This window comes from Sus scrofa, chromosome X (genome assembly GCF_054392235.1).
Source record: "Sus scrofa isolate SSC_HxYL_T2T_F1_AM1 chromosome X, Sscrofa_HxYL_maternal_Yorkshire_Landrace_v2.0, whole genome shotgun sequence".
Taxonomy (NCBI): domain Eukaryota; kingdom Metazoa; phylum Chordata; class Mammalia; order Artiodactyla; family Suidae; genus Sus; species Sus scrofa.
This window is the reverse complement of record NC_139401.1, coordinates 107,361,872-107,380,195: the sequence shown is the minus strand read 5'-3', so window position 1 is coordinate 107,380,195 and position 18,324 is coordinate 107,361,872. Positions and strand designations below refer to the sequence as shown.

Sequence of the window (18,324 nt, the reverse complement as noted above, 5' to 3'; positions counted from 1 at the left end):
CAATTTATTAAATTGAAGGTAAAACAAAAAGTGGTATATTTGGAAGGCTGCCAGTTGATATGTACTGAATATGCACTATTCCCCGGGCAACTGGAAGGAAGAAATCATCAACATTCTTGTGCCTACTCTGTACCAGGCACACTGTCCAAAAGAGGTCTCCAGTTCTGGCTTAGCTGGGCAGGCCTGGGTACCGGAGATGCTTGATCTGGGGGGCGGGGCATGAAAGGATGAGGTTCCAGGTAACCACGTCAGTGGATCCCAGTGGGACTTCCAGGTGACCAGGCCACTGAGAGCAGGGCCCCCAGCCCAAGGCCAAGGTTACCAAGAGCAGGGTTAGTGACTCAGAAACCCAGGACATGATGGATTAAGGAGGATAAGAGTAGTTAGCATTTACTGAGCCCTTTCTAGATGCCAGGCACCCTGCCAAAGGCTTTTTCTACATGTGTTCACATAAATAATAACCCCATGAAATAGGTTTAATCTTTGCCCCCAGTTTACAGATGGGGAAAGCCTGGACTCGATTCAGGTTAAGGAATTTGCCCACCTTCAGAGCTCGAATTCAAACCTGAGTCTGTGACTCCAAAGCTCTGTTCTTTCTACCTCCTGCAGCGTTTCCTCCTCTGAGAAATACACAAAGATCCTAAAGTTCAAGGTAGTGAACTTGGATTAGGACCTACCTTCCTATCATCTGTTCCTTCGATGAACGTACCCTGACCTGACACACCATCTATTTATACCTCTCTGCCCGTTGAAGGGTGGAGATTTGCCTTCATCTGTTCACTGCTATAACCCCGGCACCTAGAACTGTACCTGGCACTCAAGAGACATCCAGTCATTAATGTTGAATGAATTCGGAGGTACTCAGATTCAACCAGAGCCATGTCTCAACACACTTTTGTAAACCGAGGTAGGTATGTATATATTGGTGATTTCTAGTAATAATGTTTTACTTAAATTATTCTTCTTAACAAATTATAATTAAAAACAGAATAAAGAAAACTTGAATTTCGTATATATTAAAACTTAAAATCATTACAGAATAGGGGTTGTGTTTGTGTACACCATATCCGAGGCACTCTCCAGTATACTGTATGCAACAATCCTTTGAGAACTGTTTTTTGTTTGTTTTTGTTTTTTGCTGCACCCATAGCATACAGAAGTGACCCAGGCCAGTGATCAAACCCAAGCCACAGCAGTGATGCTGAATCCTTAATGGCTAGGCCACCAGAAAACTCCCAAGAACTGTTTTTGTACAATGGTTCATGCTAGGTCACAGCTATATCACAGTTCCCTACCTGAAGGGCATCTCAGAGTTTCCTCTGTAAGATTGCTTGGAGATATTAAACCACTCTAAGGAATGAGAATCAGTGTTGAACAAGTCTAAAGACTTAACACAAACAGTATAGAAGCTCCTCAAGAAATCAAAAACAGAACGATCATATGATCTAGCAATCCCACTTCTGGATCTCTATCTGAAGGAAAAGAAATCAGTATCTCAGAGTTCCTGTCGTGGCTCAGCAGAAATGAATCTGACTAGGAACCATATGGTTGCGGGTTCGATCCCTGGCCTCACTCAGTGGGTTAAGGATCTGGCCTTGACATAAGCTGTGATGTAGGTTGAAGACACGGCTCAGATCTGGCCTTGCTGTCTCTGTGGTGTAGGCCAGCAGCTACAGCTCTGATTCGACCCCAGCCTGGGAACCTCCATATGCCACAGGTGCGGCCCTAGAAAGACAAAGGAAAAAAAAAAGAAATCAGTATCTCAAAGAATTACACGCGCTCCCATGTTCATTACAGCATTATTCACAATAGCGAAGACAGGGAAAAAAATCTAGGTATCCACTGAGGGAGGAATGGATTTTAAAACTATATATAATATGAAATATTGTTAATATGTAATATATATTACATACATGTAATATATGCTTTATACATATATTATGAAATATTGTTCAGTCATGGAAAAGAAGGAATTCTGCTACTTGTGACAACGTATATAAAACTTGAAGGCACTATGCCAAGTGAAATAAGCCAGGCAGAGAACGACAACTACTGCATGATATCACTTATATGTAGAGTCTAAAAAAAAAACAACCAAGTAGAAGGGTAGGTGCCAAGGGCAAGGGGATGAGGGAAAAGAGGGAGATGCTGGTCAAAGGGTACAAGCTTTCAGTGATGAGTTAAGTTCTGAGGTTCTAATGTACAGCATGGTGACTCCAGTTAATAATACTGTATTTTATTTTATTTTTGCTGTTTAGGTCCACACTCAGGGCATATGGAGGGTCCCAGGCTAGGGGTCAAATCGGAGCTGTAGCCGCCGGCCTACACCACAGCCACAGCAATGTGGGAACAGAGCCGCATCTTCGACCTACACCACAGCTCATGGCAACGCCGGATCCCTAACCCACTGAGCAAGGCCAGGGATCGAACCGGCAACCTCATGGTTCCTAGTCGGATTCGTTTCCGCTGCACCACGACAGGAACTCCAATAGCGCTGTATTTTATACTTGCAATTTGCTACGAGAGTAGCTCTTAAACATTCTCTCCCACACAAAAATGGTAACCATGTGAGGTGATGGATGTTTTGATTGACTTCATTGTGGTAATCACGTCACCATGAATACATAAATCGTCTCATGTACATTCTAAATATATACTTTTATTTTTCAATTATATCTCAGTAAATCCAGGTGGGGGAGATCCTAACAAAGATATACTTCAAGTCAAATTTGGATTTATCAACCCATGAGATCAAATCAAGCCGATTATCCCTATCATGCCTGTGGATACTCATGCAAAATGAATTGAAATAAAAGAAAGCACTCCAGGGCTCCCACTGTGGTGCAGTGGGTTAATGATCCGCTCATCTCTGTGACATTGCTGGTTCGATCCCCGGCCCCACACAGTGGGTTAAGGATCTGGCATTGCACAGCTGTACCGCAGGTCATAGATGCAACTTGGATTCGATCCCTGGCTCGGGAACTTCCATATGCCATGGGTGTGCCCACACCAAAAAAGAAAAACTCCTATTCGGGGAACTCAGATTTTCTGATAGAAAAATTTGACCCCCTTGTCTCATATCTACCATGTTTTCATGGACCCAAGGAAAGGAAATTGTGACTGCAGATTCCAGCTCTAACACTCAGGGTTTCTGATCAATTTCTCTGAGAAGTGAATAAACCCCCGACTGGTATCCATGAGGACCCAGGCCTCACTCAGTGGGTTAAGGATCTGGCATTGCCGTGAGCTGTGGTGTAGGTGGCAGACGCGGCTTGGATCCCGAGTTGCTGTGGCTCTGGCGTAGGCCGGTGGCTACAGCTCCGATTGGACCCCTAGCCTGGGAACCTCCATATGCCATGGGAGCAGCCCTAAAAAGCCAAAAAAAAAAAAAAAAAAGCATCACTTGTTCAAGTGTACAGTATATGCCTTCTAAAAATGAAACTTCCAGCTTTCCATGTGTTTTGAAGGCCACATATTCCTGTTATAGAAAACAGACTTTCGCTTGTCATTGAAAACTGATTAAATCAAGTATTCTGAGTCTTTATTCTTACTTCTTTGTCAGGGGCAGCTCAATTGCAAAAAAAAAAAAAAAAAAAAAAGTGAGGGTGCCTATTCTATTCTCAGCTCCACGAATCCTCCCTAAAAGAAGATCTAGACCTGTAAATCAGGCTTCATCTTTATAAGAAAAAGAGGACCAAGACCCCCTCCCACATTCTGGCTGCCTCCAATCTCCATTTTTTGTCCCCAGCCCACCCACCAGGCCCCAAAGGCACAATACAAACCGGCAGGGAAAAGGAGCAGGTGCATCAGCCCCAAAGAACCATCATGCATCCCTTCCAGTAGGATTCAGTTATAACTCTGCTGGCATCAGAGGCAAGGAAAACCTTTGACTTTTAGAATTATCGTGAATTAATGGTGGCTCTGCCCTGTGGTCTAAAACATAACCCTCATCTAACGTTCCTATTCCACTTTATCATTTTATTACTAGACTTACACGGTTACCCTAAATAAAGCTTCTACGACACCCAAGAAAGGTCTTCCTCTCAGGTTTGGGCACCGACTTCCTGCCTGTTTGTGCACTGATTGGCCTGCAAAGGTGCTTTTTCGTAACTCAAGAAAACTGTGTTATAATAAACGGTACTTTATAAACATTCAAATAATAGCCAGGTCCCACTGCGTACTTTTTTTTTTTTTTTTGGCTATGCTCCATGGAGAAGTTCCCCACCCAGGGATCGAACCCACACTACAGCAGCAATGCGAGCCACAGAAGTTAACAACACTGGATCCTTAACCTGCTTAGCCACCAGGGAACTCCCCCACAGTGTACTTCTATATGGCTCTGTAGCAATGTTAAGTAAAAGGCAACAGCATTTACACAATCTGGAGAGAAGCAAGCATATGTTCCAGTCTTCTCTTAGTAAGTAGTGACAGGAAAACCGTCAGCCTAAATTTGGAACCTACTCAGTTTTCACCATGCAGGGGTAAGGAAAAAAAAGGTTTGCCTTTCTAAGTTCTCATTCACTGATTCCCGAGCTCTCTTAAAATAACTTGCTGGTAATATTATTAGAGTTTTGGGTTGTTGTTTCACTCGAAGATGACTTTGCAATCTTTAGAAAACACTTTCAAAGCATTCGCTACCTGTTTCTTAACCAAAACTTGTCAAAGAGACAAGAGAATACCATCATTTCAACTGTGTACATGAAGAAACTGGCTCGGAGGCTTAATTAAGATCAGCTGTCTACATCTAGTGATCAAATCGGGATTCAAATCCAGGTCTTCCAACTACTGATCCTTTTTCTGTTCTCAGCAGTGTCTCCCCAACTCCACTTACATACAATCTTCAAGATTTTTGCCACAACTTCTGCACTATCGTATGCTTCATATTTTTCTTCAAATCAAATCTCCTTTTCATTGAAATGCATCTATGGAAACAGTAAGCTTTATATCAGCCTCCAAAAGGAAAATAAGTCAGTCTTTTCCTAATCCCTAGTAAAATAAAATTTTAAAATGTCAATCTTTGTGCCATGGTTTGGGACACAGTACACTCTTTCAGACTTAGGCCACTAGGACCAAATCTAAATAGACTTCCATGTATAAACCCTCGAACTGTGAAGATGTGCACGACTGCACAAATTGAGGTAACCTTTTTTCAGGGGGCCACACCTGTGGCATGTGGAAGTTCCCAGGCCAGGGATCAAACCCGTGCCACAGCAGCGATCTGCTCCACTGCACTAACAACGCCAGCTCCTTAACCTGCTGAGCTACCAGGGTACCCCTGAGATAAGTTTTCGATTTCTAACATAGAGTGAAAAGACAGAGATTGAAAAAGAAAACTCATCAATGCAGATTTGGTTACAATCTGCTTTTGGGGCCAAAGACAGGAAGCAATGGCTCCTTACCAGGAGTCACCAACAGCACCAAACACGTCAGACCTCATGGTTTTGTGGGGCTCCCTGTTCATCCACTGTACAGGATAACTGATCTTTCACCATCTGAACCACATACGTATACATGTAAAACCAAGCTTGCGATCCTAAAACAATATGTCTATGCAGGTATATATTCAACCCTCCAACCAGTCACATATTTAAAAGCGCACATCACTAGCAAGCCAATTTATGCCATTAGGCACTTAACCAGATAATTTCAATTTCGTTTTTAAAAAGTGCTCGAAATTGTGTAATTTTTCTCTGTCAACAGGGCAAAATCAGCCTGGGTTACTTCTGCTTGGGTATTATACCAAAGGTCATTAGGTTGCTGGTAAATTTTCGACTTTAGAAACTAGTTCTCCTTAAGAATTCTAAGAATGTCTCTTCTGCAAGTCTGAAGTGAACACTGGCTTCACAGAATCCCTTCCTATCACACTGGGAGGGACACCAGGGCAGGCAGAAGGCTTAGCAGCGGGCGCAGGGCCAATTCAAAAATCCACCCCTGCCACCCCCTTCTCCACATCCCACGTCCGTGCCAGAAGGAGCCCGGCAATGACTGGTTTAAGAAAGAGAATGATTTGGCCCCAAAGTTAGCAACTCATTTTTGCGGTATTGATCAGACCACGGTCTCAATGGCATCTGAATATAACCTCGTTGAGAAGGACAACCTTCTTAGGAAAGGAGACTCAGAAAGAGGGGGTTCCTCCGGGTCTCCTCCCCATCCTTCTCCCACCTCCTTCTCTCAGGAACTTCTCCAGCCCCCCTAAGGGATTCAGCTCCCCTCTTGTTTCAGACATTTATAGCAGGGACTGGAGTGCTTTCTCCGCAGAGATCTCAAAATAACACTTTGTGCTCGAAATGGCCACTGGGGACTTGCTGTTTCCAGCAACGCAGAGAAGAACGTGGCTTTGGCGGTAGAGCATGCTTATGGAGTCCCTTCTGAGGTCCGGGCCCTTGAGAAGCCGACGGTCTAGAAGGGGAGGCAGCCGGATAAGCCCAAGTTGATCACAGAAGTTGATCACAGAAGCTGTTGTAACCTGAAGCCCTCTTGGCTTCCATGCATCTGTCAGACCCTCTTGATACCACTCCTTCTGCCAACAAAGCCACTGCACAAGTGGGCGAGCCCATCAGTCAGAAGCACTGCCCTGTGTGGGTGGGTGTTCGTGGTCTCGGATTATTTGCATCTTGTCTTTTTTTTTTTTTTTTTTGGCCACACCCACATGTGGAAGTTCCCGGGCCCGGGATCAAACCGGCGCCACAGCAGTGATCTGAGCCACAGCGGTGACAACGCCAGATCCCCAACCCACTGAGCCACCAGAGAAACTCCCTGTCTTGTATTTTTGTTGATAAATTCTATTAGATCGGAGACTAGGTAACTGTCCAGAGTGGTATGTGACAATGAGGAACAGCAAACTTTGAGCAGTGACTAGCGGAAATGAGAAATGTCACCACTGCAGGCTAGAGATTTCTAGAGGGGGACTCTACCCAGCGAGGCAACAAAGGAACCAAAACTGCAAGGAACTTTGTCCTAAGGTTCAAGTAAAAAGCACTTGCCTTGTTATGACCTTGTCTCTTCTCAAGCGTTATTATCTCCTTTCACCAGTTCATTTCTTTTCCTCTTTCCCGAGAGGAACCCAAGTACTTAAGAACCTTTGAATGAACATAATCTGATGACTTGATGCTAGGGGACAGAAAGCCCTCTTTTCAGTTAGTACAACTGACTTGGCAAGACAGACATGAACATATTTTAATAAAGACTGTTTTTCAGGACAAATCTTGGCACTAAAACCCACATACAAATAGCTTTCAAGACACTGACCCTTCTTAAAGCTAGTAAGTAAGGGGGAAATCATAGGGTTTTTTATTTGGTTTTTTTGTTTGTTTTTTTTTTGCTTTTTTTTTTTTTTTTTTTTTTTGGTCTTTTTAAGGCCACACCCGTGGCATATGGAGGTTCCCAGGCTAAGGGCTGAATCGGAGCTACAGCTGCCAGCCTGCACCACAGCCACAGCAACATCAGATCTGAGCCGTGCCTGTGACCTACACCACAGCTCACGGCAACACCTGATCCTTAACCCACTGATGGAGGCCAGGGATCGAACTTGCATCCTTATGGATCCTAGGTGCATTCGTGACTGCTGGGCCAACAACGGGAACTCCCAGAAATCATAGTTTTCAGGAGACCACTGGGTCATGCTTATTCCTAATCCACTCCTTGGCTCACGGTATTCCTGTGACAGCCCAAGCTCTAACCCCTCTCACCTCCAGCCCTTCAAGTCTTTACTAACCACTGTGGGGTTTATTCACACGGAGCCGTAACTGCATCACACGGGGACTTCGGGCGTCTCCGCAGAGGGATCGTAAACACCCAGAGGGAGGAGCAGTGCCTTGTGTATTCTCTGTCCCTTACATTGAGCATTAATATAGATCAGCCTGAGCACTTTATATCTATTCTCTCACTTGATGCTTTCAAAAGCCCTGCAGGGAGGTCTCTCTTTTTAAGCCCATTTTACAGCTGAGGAAACTGAGGCTCAGGCAGGTCCAACGTCACACATTAGTGGACCCGAGATTCAAACCTCTATCTGATGGACTCCAGAGCCAGTATTCCTGACCAAAATACACACAAACAAAAAGGAACTATTTCTCCACCCTCGTTCGTACCCCATTTACTTTCCTTGGCCTGACTTTGCATTTTAGGATTTGCTAGAGCGCATTCAAAACTACACTATCATGTTTACCACAGTGAGATCTTGCCTTCTTGTCGCCCCGATGATCCCGAGCCTGACTGGCTTACCGAGCTTGTAATGTAATTGGATAAGGAGTTTTACATTTCCTAGCTGCTGCTTCCAATTCAGCCTTTGCCATCAACGAGCACGGATTAGCACCTTAGGTCTTTTACTTTGGGGAAAGGGCTTGGCAGATTCAGCTTCAAATGGGTTAGACTCAGATTGCAAGGAAACAACAGTAAGATATTGTCAAGGGACCGTGTCTAATTCCTCTCGGTATCCTCCGCAGAACCCAGACCAGAGCCGTGAGAACTACAAAGCCAGAAGTTTTGCGGTTCCTGAGGGAGAAGCGGCTGAATAATACAGAAGAGACTACAATCTTGCGCATCTGCCTTCCAAGCCAAAAGGGCAGCACACGAGGAGAGAGACCAGTCATAGACTGCTAATGCTTTCGGAAGAAATTCTCAGGCCCCAGCTTTAATTTAAATTTCTGACTCCAAGAACTCCGCAAAATGAGATGCTAAAGGTATTTAAATCTAGCAGAGGAAAAAATAAAAGCTTTTTTTCCTTCTTTAGAGTTTTCACATAGGGAGGAATTCTTTTTTTTTTTTTTTTTTTCCATTGGGAGGAATTCTTTTTAAACGCCCAACCCCTTCCCTTCTCTAAGTCTATTTGGCTATCTATATAAACTCAAGAACTACTGTGAAAAACCTACAAAAAAATTATATTATTTTTAAATGACTAAATAAGTCTGATATATACCATACGCTTAGTTCGAAGTGAGTTAACGAGTGTTTTTCATTGCAGGTAACTCAAATATCATGCAAATAATCTAGATTATGTACAAATGAATGCAAGAGAATTCAATAAACTCTATACCTCCAAAGTTCATTTCAACCAATAATTATAAAGTGTACTAAGTATGCTGGCTGATAGGTAAAAAAATTGATTTGAATTCAATAATTCCTTACTTTGCGTTCACTTTGTGCTAGTAAGTACTTAAATGACTCAAAGATAAAATAAAAAGAGGTAAAAATGAAAAGAAAGGCTTGAATAAATTGAGAGAATGGCAAAGTAGCTCTTTAAAACCAGAAGAACACTGTTTCTATTCTTCAGCAAACCGCTATTGACAAAAAGGAAAAAAAAATGTGCCTGGGTTACACATAATTGTTTTCCTTCTAACAAACAATTTAACAAGTTCACACGGATGGACAAAATTATTGCAGATAATTCATGCACGCAAGGAAAAATTAGAGTGTGTGCCCATCAACTAATTTATAACCTGCCTTGGATCTTGGTTCTCCCTCCCATAACCAAACATGAAATCTCTGACTTTTTCCGGAGTTTGATAAACAGAACCATAATCTAAGTTGCATTCTTGAGCAGAACAAAGGATAAAGTGCACTGCTGTTCTTTAAGTATGTGGATTTAGCTGGCTAGATTACGTACATTCTGTGAAAACAGAAAAACGCAAAGGTCCTGTCTGTGTCATCTGAACACAGCAAGACAAGCCTAGATTTATAAAGCAGCCCCGCATCATTTTCTCCACTGGATCCAACCACTGGTCTACCCAAGCCATGAATTTGCTCCTGACAATCGAGAAAAGAAAATCGATGGGCCACATTTTGAACATCAACCTTGACCGGGGCAAAAATGAACCTTTCTACAAGTATTTTCATTTTCCCTAATCAGTCATATTGGCTCTAACCATGGACTGAAATTCCCTCTGCCTTTTACGAACCTACTAGTATTTTCAGTTTATACTATTTCATGAGATAATACATTCTGGAAGCTAGGGGAAATAAATAAGGTAAGAGTGCCTTTGGTTGTTTTCTTAAGGTTACGTCGTTAAAGTATCAGGAAATGCCCCGCTTCTTGGTATAATATTCCAGTACTTGGTGACCTGGGCGATGTGTATCCCGTCTACCCACTTATGACTAACCAGGCGGACCTTCTTCCAGTAGGTTCTGTCTTTGGATGGGGTGAAGCGGGGGTCTACAGATGGCGGCCAAAGCCCTTCCTGATCATGCTCCGTATTTCACTGTCCTGCCAGCCCTAACACATCCTGGGCGGACTGTCCTCAGTGTCCCCTGCTGCCTTCCCAGATTGTAATCAAGCTCAGAACCTATCCTCCTATTAATAAGTTCCAGTCGCCTCCCCAGCCCTTGTTCATCCAGAAACTCATCTCTCACTTTCCTGTCCACGTTGTCCAGCCTAACGGAGTCTCCCTGGGGTATAGCTCCTGGAGCTTGGCCGCTCTCAGATTAGCATCCTTTGGCTACTCAGATTTTCTACATATCATCCTCTTTAAAAATACCTGTCTATAATTTTTGTTTTCTTCGTCAAGCCAATCCCCTCCCCCATGACAAACCCCCTATCATCAGAGACACCATCTGATAGGAGAGTCTTAGGGTTTGACCCCTGCAAAAGGTTTTTTGAATGTCTTAAGTCAATAACCTTGAGGTGATTAAAATGCTATAAAATTGATGTGGTGATGGTTCCACTGACATATACACCTTAAGTGGGTGAGGTGTATGGTACGTCAATTATATCTCAAGAAAGCTATTAAGAGGAAGTTCCTTTGTGGTGCAACAGGTTAAGGATCCAGCACTGCCGCAGCTGCAGTGCAGGCTGCAACTGCAGCTGGGGTTTGATCCCTGGCCCGGGAACTTCCACTTGTCGAGGGCATAGCCAAAAAAGAAAACGATAGAAAGCTATTAAGAAAGCTAGAAAAAAGGAGTTCCCTGTTGGTCTAGCAGTTAAGGATTCGGCACTGTCACTGCTGTGGTGTGGGTTCAATCCCTGGCCCTGGAACTTCCTCATGCTGCAGGCACCACACTCCCCACCAAAAAGAAAATTAGAAAAAAGCAACCTACCCTAGTTTCACTTCTTTTTGTTTGTTTGGTTTTGGGGGTTTTTTTGGTTGTTTTTTTGTTTTGTTTTTGTATTTTTGTCTTTTTTAGGGTCGCTCCCGCTGCATATGCAGGTCCCCAGGCTAGGGGTCTAATCGGAGCTGTAGTCACCAGCCTACACCACAGCCACAGCAACGCAGGATCCAAGCCGTGTCTGTGACCTACACCACAGCTCAGGGCAACGCCGTATCCTTAACCCACTGAGCAAGGCCAGGGATCGAACCTGAAACCTCATGGTTCCTAGTTGGATTTGTTAACCACTGCGCTACGACGGGAACTCCCAGTTTCACTTCTTAATACCTAAAAAACCCCTCCACTGTTCAGTAAGAGAACTTCCCAGTACAGAAACCATGCCCCGACCATCCCCCCGAATGGTTAGAAATCAATGCGTGAGCGCCCTACTGACACACCTGGAACAAAGGTGAGGCTCGCTGCCCTGTCGCTCCCTGACAATCACTGAGCAGCAACCGAGTGCCAGGCAGTGGGCTACAAAGCTGAGAAAACAAAGACGAGCAAGATGTGGGCCCTGCCCTGCACAAACTCATGGGCTTAAAGAGAAAGACCCCTAAACAGAGAGTTAACATACGGTGGGGTAAGAGCTGGGCCGGGGGACACAGAGGGGGCTGTATGGAGCAGGTAAGGGAGAGATGCCTTCACCAGTGAAGGAGGCTCAGCGCAGAGGTACCACGTGGGCAGAGCCTTGAAGGAACAAATAAAAATGGCCACGGCAGGAACAAATGAAAAGGAAGGAAGGCGCTGCAGGCAAAGACGAGAGCAGAAGTAATTGAGGAGGACAAAAAGCCTGTGTTCAGGGCGTCTGGGGATGTACCCAAGAGGGAGAACTGGCCGGGCTGAGCTGGAAAGGCACACCGACGGAGGACCACGGATGCCAAGGCAATGAAACTGGACTACTTCCGAGTGTAGGCGACGGGCAGCCGGCAGAGGGTTTTAAGCAGGAGAATGACATGAACAGATGCTCTACTCATATTTATGCACTGAAAGCCAGAAGGTCAGCGCTAATGGAAATTAATCCATAAAATGACAGCATAGGCTGAAAATTTGCCCCATTGTCTACATTTTCCAGGAGCCATACGTTGAATTATGGAAAAGTACGCATTAGGGTCGCATACAAAACTACAAAGGAAAATCAAACGAGGGCTCTGTTTCCCTGGGAAGAGCTTTGCTTTCAAAGAGAAACGCGTGCCTTAAATTCACCTGGACATTTTATTTTGAGAAGACCAACTTCCAATCTGCACTTGATTGGTTTCCAATACCTTGTCAATGGCTAACTGGATTCAAAACGGTTAAAGTTGCAAAGAAACCTAAGCTGGATCACAGGATTCCTTTGCTTAAACCCCTTTGGTGGCTCAATGGAGGCTACAGAAAAAAAAAGCTTGAACGGGAGTTCCCTGGTGGCCTAGTGGTTAAGGTCTCAGCATTGTCACTGCTGTGACTCGGGTACCATCCCTGGCCCAGGGACTTCCCCATGCTGTGGGTGCAGCCAGAAAAAGAAAAAAAAAAAAAAAGCCTCAAACTGTTTGGGAAGGTTTCTAAGATCTGGCCTCATCCAGCCTCCAGCCCAGGCCCTCCAACCCTAGTTGGCACTGGCTGGTGGAACTCCTAACGGGCCCTGTTACTCAACCGGTGCTGCGCTTAACCTCTCTACCAGTTCTTCCCCCAACCCCACCGCAAGACTCCATGAAGCTGCTGATCTTTCTAGGTACAAACAGCCACTCCCTCCTACCCAGTGCTATCCACCTCCTCAAACCCAGAGCTCATACCCATACTTCCCTCCGCATCCCAGGGCCACCGATGAACGAAAAGCTCTGGGGTTAAAGGGTCTTCGTCTTACAACTCACAATCTACGAAATACAGAAATACACACCTGCGCACAGCTGTCCAAAGGAGCACTGGTACTGAGCACTTCAATAACATGAATCGCCCCCCATTCTTTTTTTTTTTTTTTTTTTTTGGTAAATTCACAGATTCATATATATGAAGTTTTCCTAGGACCAGGCACACCTACACGAAGACGTGTAAAGTGTCAGGAGGTAAAAAATCGTGCTGGGTGGGCGTTTGAATTAAACCTGAGAGAAAGTTGATGACGCCAGCAAAATTCATTTTGTCCTGGTAATAGTTATCTCACTGCCAAAATTCCTCCTGAACAGCCTCTCTGCCCGCATCCTTCCCCTCCCTTGAGTTCGCATTACTCTGTGTGCTGAATGTGCCTACAGGTCAAGTTCCTGGCTGCTGCTTCTGAAAGCGATCCGAAATACATCCCGTCACACATGCGCAGAAGAACTAGCAAGAAGCATCGTCCACACCCCTTATCTAAGCATCCCCACTTTGCAAGGTTCCTTATCCAGTGCACTGCCACTGGGAGACCTCAGAACAACCCCGCCTCTACAGGCCACTACCAACAGCAGGAGGCTGAGCCACTGGCTTGATGACAAAACGTCTCTCTACCCCTTCTCCGCAGGGCGAGCACCAACAGAGCTGACATCACCTTTGCCCATTCTCGCCACACGACAGCACACTCCTGTCCTGTCTTGGTTTTTTTTTTTTTTTTTTTTTTTTTTTGCTGTGTTTGTTTTTGCCACATCCACAGCAAATGGAAGTTCCCAGGCCAGGGACCGAACCCGAGCCACACCTGCAAACTATGCCACAGCTGCAGTGATGCCGGATCCTTAACCCACAGTGCCACAGCAGGAACTCCCTTGTGTTCATTTTCATTTCAACCTGGACCCCATGGCCAAGAGCCCTCTCACGCATGCCTCGTCATTCGGAGTCACATGGCCGCTCCTCAGCTGGGCCTCGAACCCCCTGCTTGCCTGTCTTTGCTGCTGCTGAAGAAAATCCTGACTGGGTGCTCAGGGCCTTCATTTATGGGGATACGAACCCTAGGCTCAGCTGGACTCTCAGTTCCACTCTCAAGGCTTTTGCTTACTCCTTGTCAGCTCCCCATGACCTATAGGAGAACCGGACGCTTGAGGTTTCAACACATGGAAAAATCCCCTCTCTTGGTACAATGGTGACCTGGTTGATTTGCATAGCTTGATCCAAGGGCTGTTCTACTGAATCCCATGTCCCCCCACTGATGTTAACAAAACACATATAACCCTGTGTCCTTTCACGTTTGTGTGGTGGTTAATTCCTTTTGGGGTGCCACTTTCTCCATTCCTAACTTGTTTCCTAATCTGGCATCCTGAATCATCCTTGGATGGGCTACATGGGATCTGCAAAAGTCTAAAATTATATGGATCTGGCATTGTTGTGGCTGTGGCTGTGGCCGGCAGCTGTAGCTCTGATCAGACCCCTAGCCTGGGGATCTCCATATGCCTCGGGCGTGGCCCTAAAAAGCAAAATAAAATAAAATAAAATAATAAAGTAAAATAATATGGAAAACGCTGTATGTACACCTTTATAGGAGAAGGATGCTAAGCTTTCCAGAACCTCAAAGGAGTGTGTGACCCAAGAAAGGCAAAGGTCTACTGCCTTACCGACTTCATATAAACAGGTTACATTTTTTTACACAAGATTTACTGGCTTGTGTAATTATAAAACAACATATGTTCACTGAAGAATCTTTAATCTAAAAATGTAAAAAAGAGAAGAGTTCTCTGGTGGTCTAGCAGTTAAGGATTCCATGTTGTCACTGCTGTTTTTGGAGTTTGATCCCTGGCCTAGGAGCTTTCACATGCCTCCAGCATGGCCACAAGCAAGACAAAACAAAAATAAAAATGCAAAGAAGAAAATGAGTTGCTTAGAATCCCATCATCCACAGAGCACCACTGTGAGGGGCCATTTTGATGTTAATCTCTTTTCTTCTTCTTTTTTTTTTTTTTTTTTTTTTTTTTTTGTCTTTTGTCCTTTTAGGGTTGCACCCGTGGTATATGAAGGTTCCCAGGCTAGGGGTCTAATCAGAGCTACGGCTGCTGACCTAGGCCAGAGCCATAGCAACATGGGATCCAAGCCGCGTCTGTGACCTACACCACAGCTCACGGCAATGCCGGATCCTTAACCCACTGAGCGAGGCCAGGGATCGAACCCACAACCTCATGGTTCCTACTTGGATTGTTTCTGCTGCGCCACAACGGGAACTCCAGTGTTAACCTCTTTTCTATTTTTTCTCCTAAATTAGATTTATACTGTTGATTTTTTAAATTGAAGTATTGTTGATTTACAATATTGTATTAATTTCCACTGTACTGTATACTATTGATTTCTGATAGTTACAGTGTTCCAAATTCCCTTTAATTTCCTTCAGATTGATAATCCACCAGCAAATGATGGAGCACCTGCTATGTGTATGACAGACTACTTCGAAAGTGGAGACAAATCCTTATCCAAATTCTCACACAAGGTGTTTAAAAATTCTAGGGATTTCGATAGGCTATGTAAGCTCCAGCCTAAGAAACAGAACCTTTCAGCTTAAAATGACTGGACCTATATCAACCAGAAAAAAAAGCAAGTGGGGAAAGCAGATGGCAACAATAGACTTATAGGAACACAATTAAACCACTTGAAGTCAGGTTTTTTTAACGATAATTTTTGTTACTCCGATGTGGACCCTCACCTAATGATTAAAAAAGTAGGTGGTAGGAATTCTCTGGTAGTTTAGCAATTAAGGATATGGATGGCACTGTCAATGCTGTGGCTCAAGTTCAGTCCCTGGCACAGAACTTCCACATGCTGCAAGCATGGCCAAAAAAAAAAAAAAACAACCCAATAACACAATTGAAAAATGGGCAAAAGATCTGGAGACATTTCTCGAAAGAAGATATACAGATGGCCAACAGGCACATGAAAAAATGCTCAACATCCCTAATTATGAGAGAAATGCAAATCAAAATTACAATGAGGTACCACCTCACACCAGTCAGAATGGCCATCATCAACAAGTCCACAAATAACAAATGCTGGAGAGGGTGTGGAAAAAAGGGTACCTCCTGCACTGTTGGTAGGAATGTAAATTGGAACAACCACTATGGAGAACAGTATGGAGGTACCTCAGAAAACTAAATATAGAACTATCATAGGACCCAGCAATCCCACTCTTGGGCATATATCCAGGCAAAACTTTCCTTGAAAAAGACACATGCACCCTTTGCTCAGTGCAGCACTATTCACAATAGCCAAGACATGGAAACAACCCAAATGTCCATCAAGAGATGACTGGATTAAGAAGATGTAGCATATATACACAATGGAATACTACTCAGCCATAAAAAGAACAAAAGAATGCCATTTGCAGCAACATGGATGGAACTAGAGACTCTCATACTAAGTGAAGTAAGTCAGAAAGAGACAGGAAAAGACCGTATGGTAGCACTTATATCTGGAATCTAATATACAGCACAAATGAACCTTTCCACCGAAAAGAAACCCATGGACTTGGAGAAGAGACTTGTGGTTGCCAAGGGGGAGGGGGAGGGAGTGGGATGGACTGGGAATCTGGGGTTAATAGATGCAAACTATTGCATCTGGAGTGGATAAGCAATGAGATCCTGCTGTATGGCACTGGGAACTATATCTAGTCACTTATGGTGGAACATGATGGAGGATAATGTGAGAAAACGTGTGAGTGGATCACTTCGCTGTACAGTAGAAATTGACAGAACACTATAAACCAACTATAATGGGAAAAAAATAAAAATCATTAAAAAAAAATGCATGTGAGGAGTTTCCATTGTGGCTCAGTGGTTTAAGAACCTGACCTCCCTCAGTGGGTTAAGGATCTGGGTTAAGGGTCTGGCGTTGCGACAAGCTGTGGTGTATGTCACAGATGCGGCTCTGATCTAGCATTGCTGTGGTTGTGGCATAGGTCTCAGCTGCAGCTCCAATTTGACTCCTAGCCTGGGAACTTCCATATGCCGCAAGTGCGGCCCTAAAAAGGAAAAAAAATATATATATATATATGTATATATATATATATATGTGTGTGTGTGTGTGTGTATATGTGTGTGTGTGTGTGTGTATATATATATGTGTGTGTGTGTATATATATATATGTGTGTGTGTGTATATATGTGTGTGTGTGTATATATATGTGTGTGTGTGTATATATATATGTGTGTGTGTGTATATATATGTGTGTGTGTGTGTGTATATATATATGTGTGTGTGTGTATATATATATGTGTGTGTGTGTGTATATATATATATGTATATATATATGTGTGTATGTGTATATATATATATACACATATGAGATGGGACTATATAGTAAAGGCCTTGGTCATCTCACATGACTCAAAGTCACGGAGGGAAATTCACTGTATTTTGAGCAATGACATTAGGGAATAACTGCGTAGCCCCCTACGGTGGTGACTGTTGAAAGGACAGCACTTGTTTGCTTGTAAAATCCCGCTGTGTTTAAGGAGGAAGATCAGTGTCATTACTTCACTGCCACTGCTGACATATTTCACAATCAAGATAATTCTGGAAAAACAGGATTATTGCTTCTCTGCTTTAAATACATATAGACAGAGGACGAGCCAACTGAAGGATTTCTTAACATTGCAAGTCCACTCTCCGCAATGCAATTTTCACCCTGCATTTACCTAATATCCCATTCTCAAGCAGGAAAGCAAATAAGTCTGTCCAGAATTCAAGGCCGAGCCCAGGGAAACGCTTCAGGGCCTTCTCTATCAGTTCCCCCAGCCCTTGCTCAACCATCGAGTTTTCCTCTCTCCTCTGACCATTGGAGGCCTCTCGGAGGGAGCAATCCAGGTGGGCCTGGCCAGGCAGGAGTTACCTGGAACACACTGGCATGGACTGGAGAAGTCGCGGCCTCTGGCCAGGTCAAAGGCTCGCCCCTGCTGGCTTGTAAACACCACCCCCTCGAAGGCAGCAGCTTTCAGGCCATAAGCGAGGTGGTCATCAGGCCAGCAGGCAGAGGCAGCCCGCTGCAAGACCTCAGCATCTTTCTCTCCCTCAGGGACCCGTGGCCAGAGCTCCCTTTGGAAGGCCCCGGGGCAGTCAGAAAGGCTGAGAGGGGACGTGACAGAAAAGAGCCCCCATGGTCTCTTAAAGCAAGAGCTGCACTCGGTGTAAGGAGGACTTGAACCTGTGACTAAACGTGATGCTGCTCTGGGCTGTGTGCAGCATGAGAGAGACCAGACATTCGAGCCTTTTCAGGAGTTCCCTTGTGGCTCAACAAGTTAAGGACCTGGCGTTGTCACTGCCATAGCTCTGGTTACAACTGTGGTGTGGGTTCAATCCCAGGCCCCGGGAAACTTCGACATGCTGTGTGTACGG

At 44.4% G+C, this 18,324-nt stretch overlaps 1 protein-coding gene across 7 annotated transcripts in view; it reads right to left on the bottom strand.

Moving 5' to 3' along the window:
• Positions 1-18,324, bottom strand: part of DOCK11 (dedicator of cytokinesis 11) — a 198,720-nt gene that overhangs the window by 151,096 nt on the left and 29,300 nt on the right. The gene's annotated exons all lie outside the window — the stretch shown is intronic.